This window comes from Sorex araneus, chromosome 8 (assembly GCF_027595985.1).
Source record: "Sorex araneus isolate mSorAra2 chromosome 8, mSorAra2.pri, whole genome shotgun sequence".
Classification (NCBI taxonomy): domain Eukaryota; kingdom Metazoa; phylum Chordata; class Mammalia; order Eulipotyphla; family Soricidae; genus Sorex; species Sorex araneus.
This window is the reverse complement of record NC_073309.1, coordinates 44096067-44109780: the sequence shown is the minus strand read 5'-3', so window position 1 is coordinate 44109780 and position 13714 is coordinate 44096067. Positions and strand designations below refer to the sequence as shown.

The 13714-nt window shown below is 47.8% G+C and overlaps 1 non-coding gene across 1 annotated transcript; it reads right to left on the bottom strand.

Moving 5' to 3' along the window:
- Positions 1-11510: 11510 nt before the first annotated feature.
- On the bottom strand, positions 11511-11617 carry LOC129406940 (U6 spliceosomal RNA). Its single transcript, XR_008631347.1, has one exon. It is a non-coding gene; the product is annotated as a U6 spliceosomal RNA (small nuclear RNA).
- Between the last annotated feature and the right edge of the window lie 2097 nt (positions 11618-13714).

Here is a 13714-nt window from a genome sequence, read left to right as displayed (position 1 = left end):
AGGATGCGAAAAGGAAGAAACAATTGGTGTTGAAGGAGTTTCGTTGTATTGGAAGAAATCCTCATTCACTTTTTTTTTTAAATCTAGCATTTTATTTAATAGTCCCAAATAGAAAGTATGGTAGCTTTCAAACTTTGCATCTCATATATTCACCACTAGAAGTGATTTCTCAGTGCTGTGCTAGGAAAAACCCCTGAGAACTACCCAAGGTGGCCCCGAAAAAAAACAACAGAAAAAATAAATTTTAATGAAACACTACTTAGAAATAAAAGGAAATGAGGGCATTAACGAATTGATCTTAGGCAACTTGTTTACATATGGTATCAGGTATCCCATATGCATCCCGAAAACAGCCAGGAGTGATTCCTGAGTACAGAGGCAGGACTAAGCTAGGAGATCACCAGTTGGACTTCCCCCAAAAAATATCATATTGAAAAGAATACAAGAGCCATACTCAATTGTTTGGTGGGTGCTGGGCACGAGGAAAACCTTCTTGTGGACAGAATGGAGATGAGCTTGGGCCCATGGGAAGTGCCCGGGGCACTTCTGGTCGGGAGCTGGCTAGTGAGAGGGGCAACCCCATGGCTTTTCTCTCAGAAACTTTCTCCCACCTCCTAAAGAAAGAGTGTTGGATTGGGCCATGTCATGGCCCAGGGACTGTGCCTTGACTCCTCTGAGCTGAAGGTAAAGCAACGGGAAAGGACTAGGAGAGCCCAAGGGGCATCTGGGGAGCAGGTGGGCTGCCCTGTGCTGGGGGAAGGGCAGGTGGTGGGTTGAGGACACCTGAGAGTCAGAGTGACACAGGCCAAGTCACACTGAACACACAGGACGGGATTCCAAGGGCAGGAGATGACCTCAGGACCCCAGGGACCCACAGGCCACTGTTCTCTCAGGAGAGATGAGGGAACTCACAGGAGAATTCCCTCTCACAGATGGGCCAGAGGGGTGACCTCAACACTGTCCCTGCTGCGTTTCTTGCAGAGTTTATCCCCCAGTGAAGCTTTGTGTGTCCATCTGTGTTGAGATCTCTTGTCCAATAGTGTGGGTGCTGCTCTGAGATTCTCTCCCAGCACAGCATGGAGCGGAGCCAGGAGAAGGGGGTGCACTCCCACCCCCTCTCAAGGTTTGCACCAATGTTTCAGCCCCTCCCTCCTCTTCTATGTCCCTCTAAGGCCTGACCTTTACCTGAACCCTGCCAGTGTGTTGTTTTCAATTGTTCAGCTTCTACACCAAATCCAGGGATGTACAGGGCTCACTCCTGGCTCTGGTCTCAGAGATCATTCCATATGGCATTGAATTGGGTTGAGGTTGGCCCCATGTGAGGCCGGCAACTTAACTCTTACTGCACTGTCTCTGAGGACCCACACTATTAGCATGTGTGAAGGGTTCTGTAGGGTGTGGTCTAGACTGGAGTGCTATAGCACTGTCGTCCTGCTGTTCATCGATTTGCTCAGCGGGCACCAGTATCTTTCTCCATTGTGAGACTTGTTACTGCTTTTGGCATATCGAACACACCATGGGGATCTTGCCAGGCTCTGCCATGTGGAAGTGATTCTCTCAGTACCTTGCAAGGCTCTCCGAGAGAGACAGAGGAATTGAACCCAGATCAGCTGTGTGCAAGGCAAACGGCCCACCTGGTGTGCTACCACTCCAGTGTCTGTGAATATCACTACGATACCCTAGTGGTATTTGGTGTCAAACCCGGGTCTGCTGCATAGCAGGGTAGCGAGTAATCCCTGCACTACCCCTCCAGCCCCTGAAAGGTTTCTGTGGACGATTAAAAACAATCAGGTCTGGAGCGATATAGTACAGCAGGTAGGGCGTTTGCCTTCACGAGGACGACCCAGGTTTGATTTCCAGAATTCCATGTGGTCTCCCAAACAACTCCAGGACCAATTCCTGAGCGCAGAGCCTGGAGTAACCCCTAAGCATTGTTGCTTATGACCCAAAAAGGAAAAAAAATCATCCATGCTTTTTTACGACCTATGTTTTTTTTTTAATTTTTATTTTTTTAAAAATTTTATCACCAAGTGGAAAGTTACAGAGTTCTCAGGTTTATGTCTCAGTTATACCGTATTCAAACACCATCCCTTCACCAGTGCCCATATTCCACCACCAAAATCCCTGGTATACCCCCCGCCCCCAACCCCAACTGTATAACTGATGAATTTCACTATTTTCTCTTCACCTTGATTATGTTCCATATTTCAACACAAAACTCACTATTGTTGTGGGAGTTATATCCCCAAACAAGATAACCCTAATAAGGAGGCATTTGATAATTAGTTTTCCATTAAAAGATTGTATGTTTTCAGGTTTTAGAAAAGGTGGCGTGGCCGCGTTAGCGGCCGCGCGGCTTGGATGTGTCCCAGTCCCAAATCCTGGAGCCGTGTTAGTTGCTGCTCAGTGTCGCCAGGGTTCCTTCTGGAGAAGCCATGCTGGCGGAACCTCCTCCTTCCGGCCCCCTGGTGTTGCTGGCCCTGATTCGGGTCCGGAGCATTGTCCAGGCCGCGTTGCTCACCAGAATGCCTGCCGCTTCTCTGTGGATTGTGGCAGCAAGATGGCGCCAAGGGTGGGTCGAGGGCGTGACTTCCGGCGGCTGGGACCACTTGGAGTTTTGGGCTGGCGCCGCCCCACTCCAGTGCCCCCCCGCGTCTCGGATGTGTCCCAGTCACGAATCCTGGAGCCGTGTTAGTTGCTGCTCAGTGTCGCCAGGGTTCCATCTGGAGAAGGCGTGCTGGCGACACCTCCTCCTTCTGCCCCCCTGGTGTTGCTGGCCCCGATTCGGGTCCGGAGCATTGTCCGGCCCGCGTTGCTCACTAGAATGCCTGCCGCTTCTCTGTGGATTGTGGCAGCAAGATGGCGCCGACGACCTCCCTATCTTGGCTCCGTTTCATGCAGTTCCCTTCAGGAAACCTTAGGATTTCCACACTCACTGGTTTGTCCTTTCGTCTCGCTTGCTCATTCATCAGCCATGTAACCTGTATGGCATCTACATCTCAGTGGAACAGTGCCATGCTGGTCCTTTCCCTTCCAGTAATTTCGCTTCTCTTACTTCCCTCAAGTCCCCTTCCCTTGTACAGACAGTGGGCATATTTCGTATCCGATTTTTTTTCTTTTTGAGTCACACTGGAGATGCTCAGGGTTTACTCCTGTCTCTGCACTCAGAAATGACTGCTGGCAGCGCTTTTGGACCCATCGAGTGCCAGGAAACAAACTGGGGTTGGCAGTGTGCAAGGAAAATTTCCTCCCCATGCTATACTATGGCTAAAGCTCCTTCCAAATCTTTTTTGATTGGGGGTCACAACCAACTGTGCCCAGAGTTCAGACCCCGCTCAGAATCAGATATTGTACCTGGCAGACTCCGGGGACAATATTTGATGCTGGGGGCCAAACCCCACATGCAAGGAAAACCAACACCCTCTCCACTCTAGTATCACTCTGGCCCCTTCTGTCTTGTTTTCTCGCTGATCAGCATTGCACAGCATGCACACACCCTGCATTCCTGACCCACTGCTTAAGAACAGGCACGTCAGTGGCTTCCAGGGTTTGGCTCTTTTGGATGAGGAAGCAAGCTAGACTGGGGGTGGGGGTACAGCGTTCTTGGCTCATGTTTCCATTTCTTGAAGACAGATACCACCAGTGAGGCTGCTGGGCTCCTATGGAGCTCCGTCTTCATCCTCTGGTGGCATGCCCGGGCCCAAGCTCCCAGGGCTTCACAGAGTGCACTGTTTTTTAAGTCATCATCATCGTCGTCATCCCATTGATTGTTGATTTTCTTGAGCGGTGTCAGTAACATCTCCATTCGTCCTACCCCTGAGATTTTAGAAGGCTCTTGTTACTCGTCCTTCCTGGCTGTAGCATCTCTCCAGCACTAAGCACCAGTGTCCGGAGGTGCTGAGCACCCTGTGTTGATCTCTCCACCCGAGAGTATCGAAACTAATTGCCTGTGGGGTCGCAGCCCCTCTGACCCTGATTCAAACAGTTTGCACTTTTTTTTTTTTAATTTTATTGAATCACCATGTGGAGGGTTACATAGTTCTCAGGATTATGTCGGTTATACAATTCTCAAACACCCTTCCCTTCACCAGTGCCCATCTTCCATCACCAACCCCCCCAGTATACCTGCCGCCCCCTCCCACCTCCCCAGTCCCCACCCTTGTACATGATAAGTTTCACTTCGTTTATGCCTTATCTCGATTACATTCCATGTTTCAACTCACAACTCACTACCGTTGTTGGGGTTTCCCCCAAAAAAGGAAAGCAGTCCTATTGCCAAGGAGGCATTTGATAGTTCTCCACTGCTAAGAATATAGAGATATTAAGTCCCGCTGTTTGTTACATAACTTTTGTTTTTCCCCCTTGCCCCGCGCCACCGAGTTCACGCCTGTTTAGTAATCGCCACGCTGCCTGACAAGGGAAAAAAAAACCGAAAAGGATGGTTATTTCCCGTCATCGGCAGGCGTGGGGCTCTGGCTTAATTGATAGACTAGTAGAGTGTCTGCAAGCAGTTTCTGGAACCGAAGGTCTTGCGCTGGTATCGGCTCCGGCTCGAGATTCCACCAGCGTCCCACTGTTCCAGGTACATAATTTTTCCCCTTATATCCCATTACCACACCACCAGGTCTGTTTGCTTAATGGACATCACACTGTAGTTGACGACACGCCACGTTTCTTCCCGAGAAAGAAGAAAATTTCTTCTCAGCCGGCGTGGGGATATAGCTTAGTTCAGTCTAGAGAGATGGCTACCACTTTGATTGCCGTCAATATTTCAGCAACAGACTTACTATTCTTGTTAGGATCTCCCACAAAAGTCCGACCCATTAAAAAGGGACATATTACATATTGCTGATGTTAAGATGACATTAGGTCTCGCGGCCGCAACAGCGGCCGCGCGGTTTTGGGTTTCTGTATAAAGTCCAGGGAAAGTACAACCAGAAATAACATCACTACAAACTTTTACCCTTTTATGGTGCTCATAAGATGGAGAAGCCTAGAGAGAGGCTCAGCGTCTCCATTTTGCGCTCAGGAAAACCTCGAATCCTGTGCTGTGCTCAGGAGGGAGGAATGGAGAGAGAGAGAGGTTAAAAGAATTGGGGGATGCCCGGTTCCCACTGTTTCAGCGCACCGTGGGGTCTCTGGTCCCATGCCGGAATTAGTTCAGTGGGCTGTTTGGAGTCCAAGGGCGCTTCCTTGGGCTCTTCCATCATGCTCGCTCCACAGCAGGGTCCAAAGGGTGCACTTTTTTTTAAGTTGTCATCATCATCATCATCGTCATCCTATTGATTGTTGATTTTCTTGAGCGGTCTCAGTAACATCTCCATTCATCCTAGGCCTGAGATTTTAGAAGGCTCTCTTTACTTGTCCTTCCCAACGGTGCCGCATTGGAAGATCTTTCAGGGTCGGGATATGAGACCCATTATTGATACTGGTTCTGGCATATGAATACACCATGGGGAGTTTTCCAGGCGCTCCTATTTAAGAAAGAATATCTGCTTATTTTATTTCATTAAAAAAAAAGACTGGGGTCCTACTACTGATTATTAATTAAGGTGTCTGATTTGGGCCATGCAGGGTGTAGCCTTAGCCAGGGTTACTCCTGGCTAATGAATTTCTCCTAGTGGTCCTCAAGGAAACCATATGGAATGCTGGGACTTGAACCCAAATCAGCCATGTGCAAGGCAAATGCCCTACCCGCTGTGCTATCACTCCAGCCCCGAGTTATTTTTTTAAGAATTTGTTTAATCACCAGGAGAACAGTTACAAAGCTTTCTAGTTTAGGGGCTGGAATGATAGCACAGCAGGTAGGGCATTTGCCTTGCACATGGCTGACCCAGGTATGATTCTCAGCATCCCATATGGTCCCCTGACTACTAATAGGGCAATTTCTGAGTGAAAGCTGGGAATAACCCCTTGGCATCGCATATGAGACCCAAAAAGGGAAAACAAAAAATCAAACAAAAAAAGCTTTCCAGTTTAAGTCTTGGTCATACAATAATCAAACACCCATACCTTCACCACTGCAAATTTTCCACCACCTAGAACCCCTGTATAACACCCATCCAACTTTCCCTGCCTGTTTGGCAGACCATTTCCACTTTACTCTCTCTATTTTGATCACATTCAATATTTCGATAAAAGACACACCATTATTAGTTGGAATTTTCCCAAGCAATCAGACCCGCACAAAAGGCATAGTTAGAAAATTTGTTTTCAGGGGCTAGAGTGATAGCACAGGGAGCAGTGCGTTTGCTTTGCATGCAGCCGAACCAGATTCTATTCCTAGCATCCATATGGTCCCCTGAGCACCGCCAGGAGTAATTCCTGAGTGCAGAGCCAGGAGTAACACCTGTGCATCGCCAGGTGTGACCCAAAAAGTAAAAAAAAAAAACTTTTGTTTTCAATTCTGGTTATAAAGAGCATATGATTTTGGATTTCTGATATATAAGTAATAAGTCTAGATGGATATAATTTTATATTATTTTATTTTTTGGAAAAAAGAGAAGAATTGGGTCCTACTATTAATTATTCATCAGCATGTCTGATTGGAGCCCTCTAGGGTGTGACCTAGCCAGGGACCCTATGAGTGTGGAGATGTGAGTGGTCCCTATAGGGTGTGACCTTAGCCTGGGGTCCTATTACTACGTGTTTCCTATAAATAAGGCTGTTGAGGCCAAGGCAGGTCACACACTTCACTCTAGAATTCAGAGAGCACAACAGCCATGGATGTCCATCGCCCTCCAGAACATTCCATGGAAGGTAAGATAGAAAAAGGGTAAAGAGTAGTTGTTTTTGGGGATGGAGGTGGATGATTGGGGGATCCTTTGAGGTAACTGTGAACTTTGATTCATGATTTGCAGAAAGTTTGCTCAACAGAGAGCCCAGCAAACCTCGATGGTGTCCCCCACTTTTACTTTACGAGGTCAGGGCCTCCCTCCATCCACTGCGTCTGCTCTGGGGTTCCTGTCCCTTTTCTCTCTTTCTCTTATTTGCTCAATTTCCCATTTTACCCAGGAGACAAAGAGGATACTTTTCACTTCTGCCTCACTGTCAATCTTTCTCTTGAGTGTCTTTTTTTTTTTTTTTTAGTATTTTTGTTTTGTTTTCTTTATTTTTTTAAATTTTTTTCTATTGAATCACCATGTGGAAAGTTACAATGCTTTCAGGTTCAGTTTCTTTTCTCTCTTTTTTTCTATTTGTGTGTTTGTGGGTGGGGGTAAGGGAGTCAGGGGGGCAGAAGAGTTGGTAGTGTTCAGGGTTCAAGCCTCTCCTGTGCTCAGGGATTTCCCTGGTGGCTGCAGAGGACCCTTAAGGGTGCCAGGAAGTTCTGCAGCATAACACTGTTCTCTCCTGAGTTTCCTTCAGAGTTAGTTCCCGAGGGAGGCTGCCTTTTGTCCAGCTGTATTCAGATCTCCAGTCCAATAGTGTGAGTGCTGGGCTGGAGTGATTGCACAGCCCATAGGGTGTTTTCATTGCACACGGCCGACTCGGGCTCAATTTCCAGCATCCCATTTGGTCCCCTGAGCACTGCAAGTGGTAATTCCTGAGTGCAGAGGCTGGAGTGAACCCTGTGCATCACCGGGTATGACCCAAAAAGAAAAAAATAATCTCACAATCATGTGGGTGCTGCTGTGAGAGTCTCTCTCTTGGGGGAGCTCAGGGTGGGCGTGTCAGTGTGAGCAAGACTCCCAGGAGCAGGGTCCCTGTTCCTCTTGCTCTGGGGAGTCATTTTCGAGCCCTTCGGTTTCCTAGACACTCTGTCTTTTTCCTGCAGGAAAAAGAAAACGGGCTCGTAAGCCCCGCACGAGGTTCAGCCCAGCAGAGCTGAGGGCGCTCAGAGACGCATTCCAGAAGAACATGAGCCCAGGCAGGGCCGCCATCCAGAGTCTGGCATTAGAAACGAGGTTGGACACGTATGTGGTTCAGGTAAGACACTGCGTGTGTTTCTCAAGAGCATCCCAGTCTAGAACTCACAACTCCTCACACACACATTTGTCATAGGGTAATTCTAGGTCAAGAAATCTCTGTAGTCACAACACGTCATTTCCATTTTTTTGTAATTAAAGGATTTTGTTTTGCATTTATTTTCTGTGTTCTATGAGCATTGGTCAATGGAGGGTCACTAACAGTGTGGAGTTGACTACTGAGAAAGGGAAACAGTTCCACAGATCTTTCCCTTTCCCCTTATTCTTATGCTCTGGTTTTGAAACCCACTCCCCTCAGAGATCAGAACTGACTCCTGGCTCTGTGCTCAGGAATCTCACCTGCAGGAATGTGGACCACAGGTGGTGCCTGAGCAGCATGAGCCAGAGCATCCCTGTCTGGTATAACCTGTGCTGGCTGGGTGCTGCCAACTGTTGTCCCCGCAGGCACCTTTGGGTGGGTCTGTGTAGGGTGAGGCCTCAGCCTGTGTCAGTGGAAAAGACTTATAAGAAAGAGAGAGAACAGAAATTCTATGGCCCCCTCATTTCTTTTACTTAGTTGGGTTTTCTTGTTGTTATTGTTGTTTGGGGACACATCCAGCAGAGCAATGGGATAAACCTGCCTCTGCATTCAGGGATCCCTCCAGGCAGGTGCCAGACCACCTGTGATGCTTGACTCAGTTCCCCAGTTCCATAAAAGAGATAACCAGGGGCTGGAGCAATAGCACATTGGGTAGGGTATTTTCCTTGCACGCGGCTAACCGGGGCTTGATTCCCAGCATCCCATATTGTCCCCAAAACAATTACAGGGGCATTCCTGAGTGCAGAGCAGGAGTAACCCCTGTGCATCTCTGGGTGTGACCCCATTCAAAAAAAAAGAGGCGATCATCCCAATTTCACCAACTTAAAAATTTCTCCTCTGTGTCCCCAGGTTTGGTTCAAGAACCAGCGAGCAAAAAGAAAGAGAATGAATCCAGGGAGTGGGAGTTTACCACCGCCCAAACGCCAAGCAGGGAGCGAAAGGGACCGCTGCTCTCCACAGCACTCCCTGGAATCCTCTCCCAGCTCTGTCAGCACTTGCAGCCCCTTGAACCCGGAAGGACCCCTGCCCACAGATGGGGAGCACTCCAGAGGGGCAGGAGAGTCTCATTGGAGCCCAGCGGTGATTTCTGAACTTAAGGACCCTTTGGATGAGATACATCTGGATGTGTCTGAGGCCCTATGGGAATGCATTACCCAGAATATGGATGAATTTACCCAGATGTATTTGAGCCCTGAAGACGATGACTTCTCCGAGCTGGATCAGTATCTGTTCCCTTCGAATGTTCCCTGAGAACTGTGACCCTGGGGATGCTCCAGGTGATGGTGGACACCAGAGCTCCTGACTGTGTGTGGGCCCCCATCCTACCTGCCTTCATCACCTTCACTGGTGATGCCGTGTACCAAAGACCGGATCTTCTTCTGGTAGAGGAACTCGGGGGAGGTTGGTGTGGGATGTGATGTCCAGGGCATCTTGTCCATGTTTCTGAGTTCTGGTGTTTCAAATAAATTGTTTTGCAAAACTATGAGTCTGTCTTCACTGGGATTCATGTTTCTCTTCAAGATTGGGATAAGGAGAGTAGGCTGAGCAGTTTCAAGAAATTTCCATGATCACAGGCGACTTATTTCTCCATGTTCATTCCAGCCTGGACAGGATCAGGTATCACTTGCCTGGGCCCAATGCAAACTGTTTGAATCAGGGTCCAGAGGGGCTGCGACCCCACAGGCAAGTAGTTTCGATACTCTGGGGTGCAGAGATCAACACAGGGTACTCAGCACCTCCGGACACTGGTGCTTAGTGCTGGAGAGATGCTACAGCCAGGGAGACAATTGCCTTGCACACAGCTCACCCAGTATTATTCCTCATCATAGGAACCCTGAGCCCTGCCATGTGTGTCCTAGTGCCTACAGTCAGGATTCAACCTTGAGCACCACCTGGTATAGCCCCTGAACAAAACTAAAGCAGACACGAGGTACCTCATATCCCAAGGAGTGGAGACATTCCCCTCTACAAATATAGAAGAAGGGGTACATCTTTGCCCATCACACCAACATCAGCCCTGCAGAAATATTGTTCCCCAAAGAAGCAGACACAGCCCCACTCATATCTGAGCTTACCTGAGATCTATTGAGAAAACCATATGGACAGTCTGTGTCTCTGCTCTGGAAACTGTAAGACTCTTCTTAACTGGGGAGAGAGACAGAGACATTGAGAGAGAGACAGAGACAGAGAGACTGTCAGTGAGGGGGCACACATGGCGGTACTCAGGATTTTCCCTTGGATGTGCTCAGGGATCACTCCTGCCGTGTGCTGGGGACCATATAGGTACCAGGATTGACCTTATCCAATCGCATCAAGGCAAATGGCCTTCCTGCTGTACAATGCATTGGCCCCTAGCCAGGAGTTTTTTGGTTTTTTTAATTTATTGAATACCCATAAGAACCGTTCCAAAGCTTTCCAGTTTATGTCTGGGTCATATAATATTCAAACACCCATCCCTACACAGTGCACATTTTACACCTCCAAGAAACCCTATATATCCCCCATTCCAACCCTCCTTGGTTGTGTGGCAGATAATTTCCATTTTACTCTGTCTCTATTTGATCACATTTAATATTTCGATAAAACACCCACCATTATTATTTGGAATATTCCCCATCCATCAAAACTGCCGAAAAAGGCATACATAATTTGTTTTCTTTTTTTCTTTTTTTTTGGTTTTTTTTTTATTAGTTTATTTTTAATTAGAGAGTCACCGTGAGGGTACAGTTACAGATCCATACATCTTTGTGCTCATGCTTCCCCCATACAAAGTTCGATAACCCATCCCTTCACCAGTGCCCATTCTCCACCACCTGTAAACCCAACATCCCTCCCCCCCTTCCCAGTCCCGTCTCTCCCCACCCCACCCTGCCACTATGGCAGGGAATTCCCTTTTGTTCTCTCTCTCTGATTAGGTGTTGTGGTTTGCAATAAAGGTGTTGAGTGGCCATTGTGTTCAGTCTCTAGTCTGTATTCAGCCCGCCTCACCCTTCCCCCACATGACCTCCAACCACATTTTACTAGGTGGTCCCTTCCCTGAGTTACCCAGAATGAGAGACCAGCCTCCAAGCCATGGAAACAATCTCCTGGTACTTATTTTTACTATTCTTGGGCATTAGTCTTATAGTCTATTACTCTATATTCCACAGATGAGTGCAATCTTTCTATGTCTGTCTCTCTCTTTCTGACTCATTTCACTTAGCATGATACTTTCCATGTTGATCCACTTATATGCAAACGTCATGACCTCATTTTTTCTAACAGCTGCATAGTATTCCATTGTATAGATGTACCAGAGTTTCTTCAACCAGTCATCTGTTCTAGGGCACTCGGGTGTTTTCCAGATTCTGGCTATTGTAAAGAGTGCTGCGGGATGAACATATAAGTGCATATGTCACTTCGACTATACTTTTTGGCTTTTCTGGGATATATTCCCAGCAGTGGTATTGCTGGGTCAAATGGGAGCTCAACCTCTAGTTTTTTGAGAATCGTCCATACTGTTTTCCAAAAATATGGAACGCTTCACGAATTTGCGTGTCATCCTTGCGCAGGGGCCATGCTAATCTTCTCTCTACCGTTCCAATTTTAGTGTATGTGCTGCCGAAGGGAGCACAATAATTTGTTTTCTATTGTGATTATGAAGAGCATATAATTTTGGATTTCTGATATTTAAGTAATAATCCTGGATGGATTTCTGCCAAAAGCCACTGGGTTTCGATATGGTTTGTGTGCCTCTGGATTCAAGTCCCGTTCAGGAGCCAGAGGAGCAGTCGTGGGCTGCCTCCTCAGGGCAGGCTAACTCGGTTACAACCCCCCATCCCATGAGCCTTGCGTCTCATCACTGCAGTGTCCTACCTGACTCCCTAATAGACCCTGAAAGATGGCGGCCACCATGCCAGAGGGGGAAAATGGCAGAAGGGACAAATACCCTTCCGCCCCTTGGGTGGCACAGCACCACAGTCCAGATGCATTTCTGGGCAAAGCGGCTATGTTCGGAGATTTGATTTGTGTGCCTCTGGGATCATGGCTGTTCAAGACCCGCAAGAGTAGTTCATGGGTGGAAACTTGGTGCCTCGTCAGGGCCAGGAGTTAATTGGTTTTTGTTTTTTGGTTTTTGGGTCACACCTTGCGATGCACAGGGGATACTTCTGGATCTTCATTCAGGAATTACCCCTGGTGGTGCTCAGGTACCATATGAGATGCTAGGATTCAAACCGGGGTCGGCCGCGAGCAAGGCAAACGCCCAACCCGCTGTGCTATCGCTCCAACCCCGAGTTAACTGTTTTTAACAGAAGTCCCTTTTATTTGTTTGTTAATAAATACATGATTCCAATGTAATTTTCTGTTTCCTCTCTCCCAGATGTGGGAGGATGAGTTTAAGCAAGAAGCATTCATTTGGGGCCAGAGGGAGAATATACGAGTGGGTGTTTCCCTACATGCAGCTCGCCAAGGTTCATCCCCAGTCCTGCGTACAGTCTCCAAGTCCTGCCAGGAGTGAGACTGTTCACAGAGGCGGAAGTACATGCTTAGAACTGCCAGTGTGACCTAAAAACAGGGAAAAAAAAATGTTTACCTTAGGAAGAATAACGAAAACCATTACACCAGAGAGGATATCAAAAGGAAGAAACAATTGGTGTTAGAGGTGGTTGGTTGTAGTGGAAGAAATCCTCATTCACTCACTGTTTCTTTTTTTTATGTAGGATTTAACTTAATAGCCCCAAATAGACAGTATCGTAGTTTTTGAACTTTACATCTCATATATTCACCACTACAAGTGATTCTTCAGTGCCGAGCCAAAAAAAAACCCTGATAAATACCTAATGTGGCCCCAAAACAAAACCAGAAAAAATAAATTGTAATGAAACACTACCTAGCAATAAAAGGAAAAGAGGAGATTACCTAATTGATCTTTGGCACCTTGTTTACATATTTTATCAGGTATCCCATATGCATCCCGAACAGCCAGGAGCGAATCCAAAGCGCAGAGACAGGAGTAAGCCAGGAGATCACTAGTTGGCCTTCCCCAAAAAATATCAAATTGAAAAGAATACAAGAGCACTACTCAATTGTTCGGTGGAGCTGGGCAGGAAGAAAACCTTCCTGTGGACAGAATGGAGATGAGATTGGTCCCATGGGAAGGGCCTGGGGCACTTCTGGTCGGCAGCTGGCTAGTGAGAGGGGCAACCCCATGGCTTTTCTCTCAGAAACTTTCTCCCACCTCCTCGAGAAAGAGTGTTAGATTGGGCCATGTCATTGCCTGGGACTGTGCCTCGACTGCTCTGAGCTGAAGGTAAAGCAACGGGAAAGGACTAGGACAGCCCAAGGGGCATCTGGGGAGCAGGTGGGCAGCCCTGTGCTGGGGGAAGGGCAGGTGGTGGGTTGAGGACACCTGAGAGTCAGAGTGACACAGCCCACATCACACTGAACACACAGGTCGGGATTCCAAGGGCAGGAGATGACCTCAGGACCCCAGGGACCCACAGGCCACCGTTCTCTCAGGAGAGATGCAGGAACTCAGAGGAGAATTCCCTCTCCCAGAGAGGCCACGTGGTAACCCCAACACTGTCCTCTGCTGCGTTTCTTGCAGAGTTTATCCCCCAGTGAAGCTTTGTGTGTTCATCTGTGTTGAGATCTCTTGTCCAATAGTGTGGGTGCTGCTGTGAGATTCTCTCCCAGCACAGCATGGAGGGGAGCCAGAACAAGCGGGTGC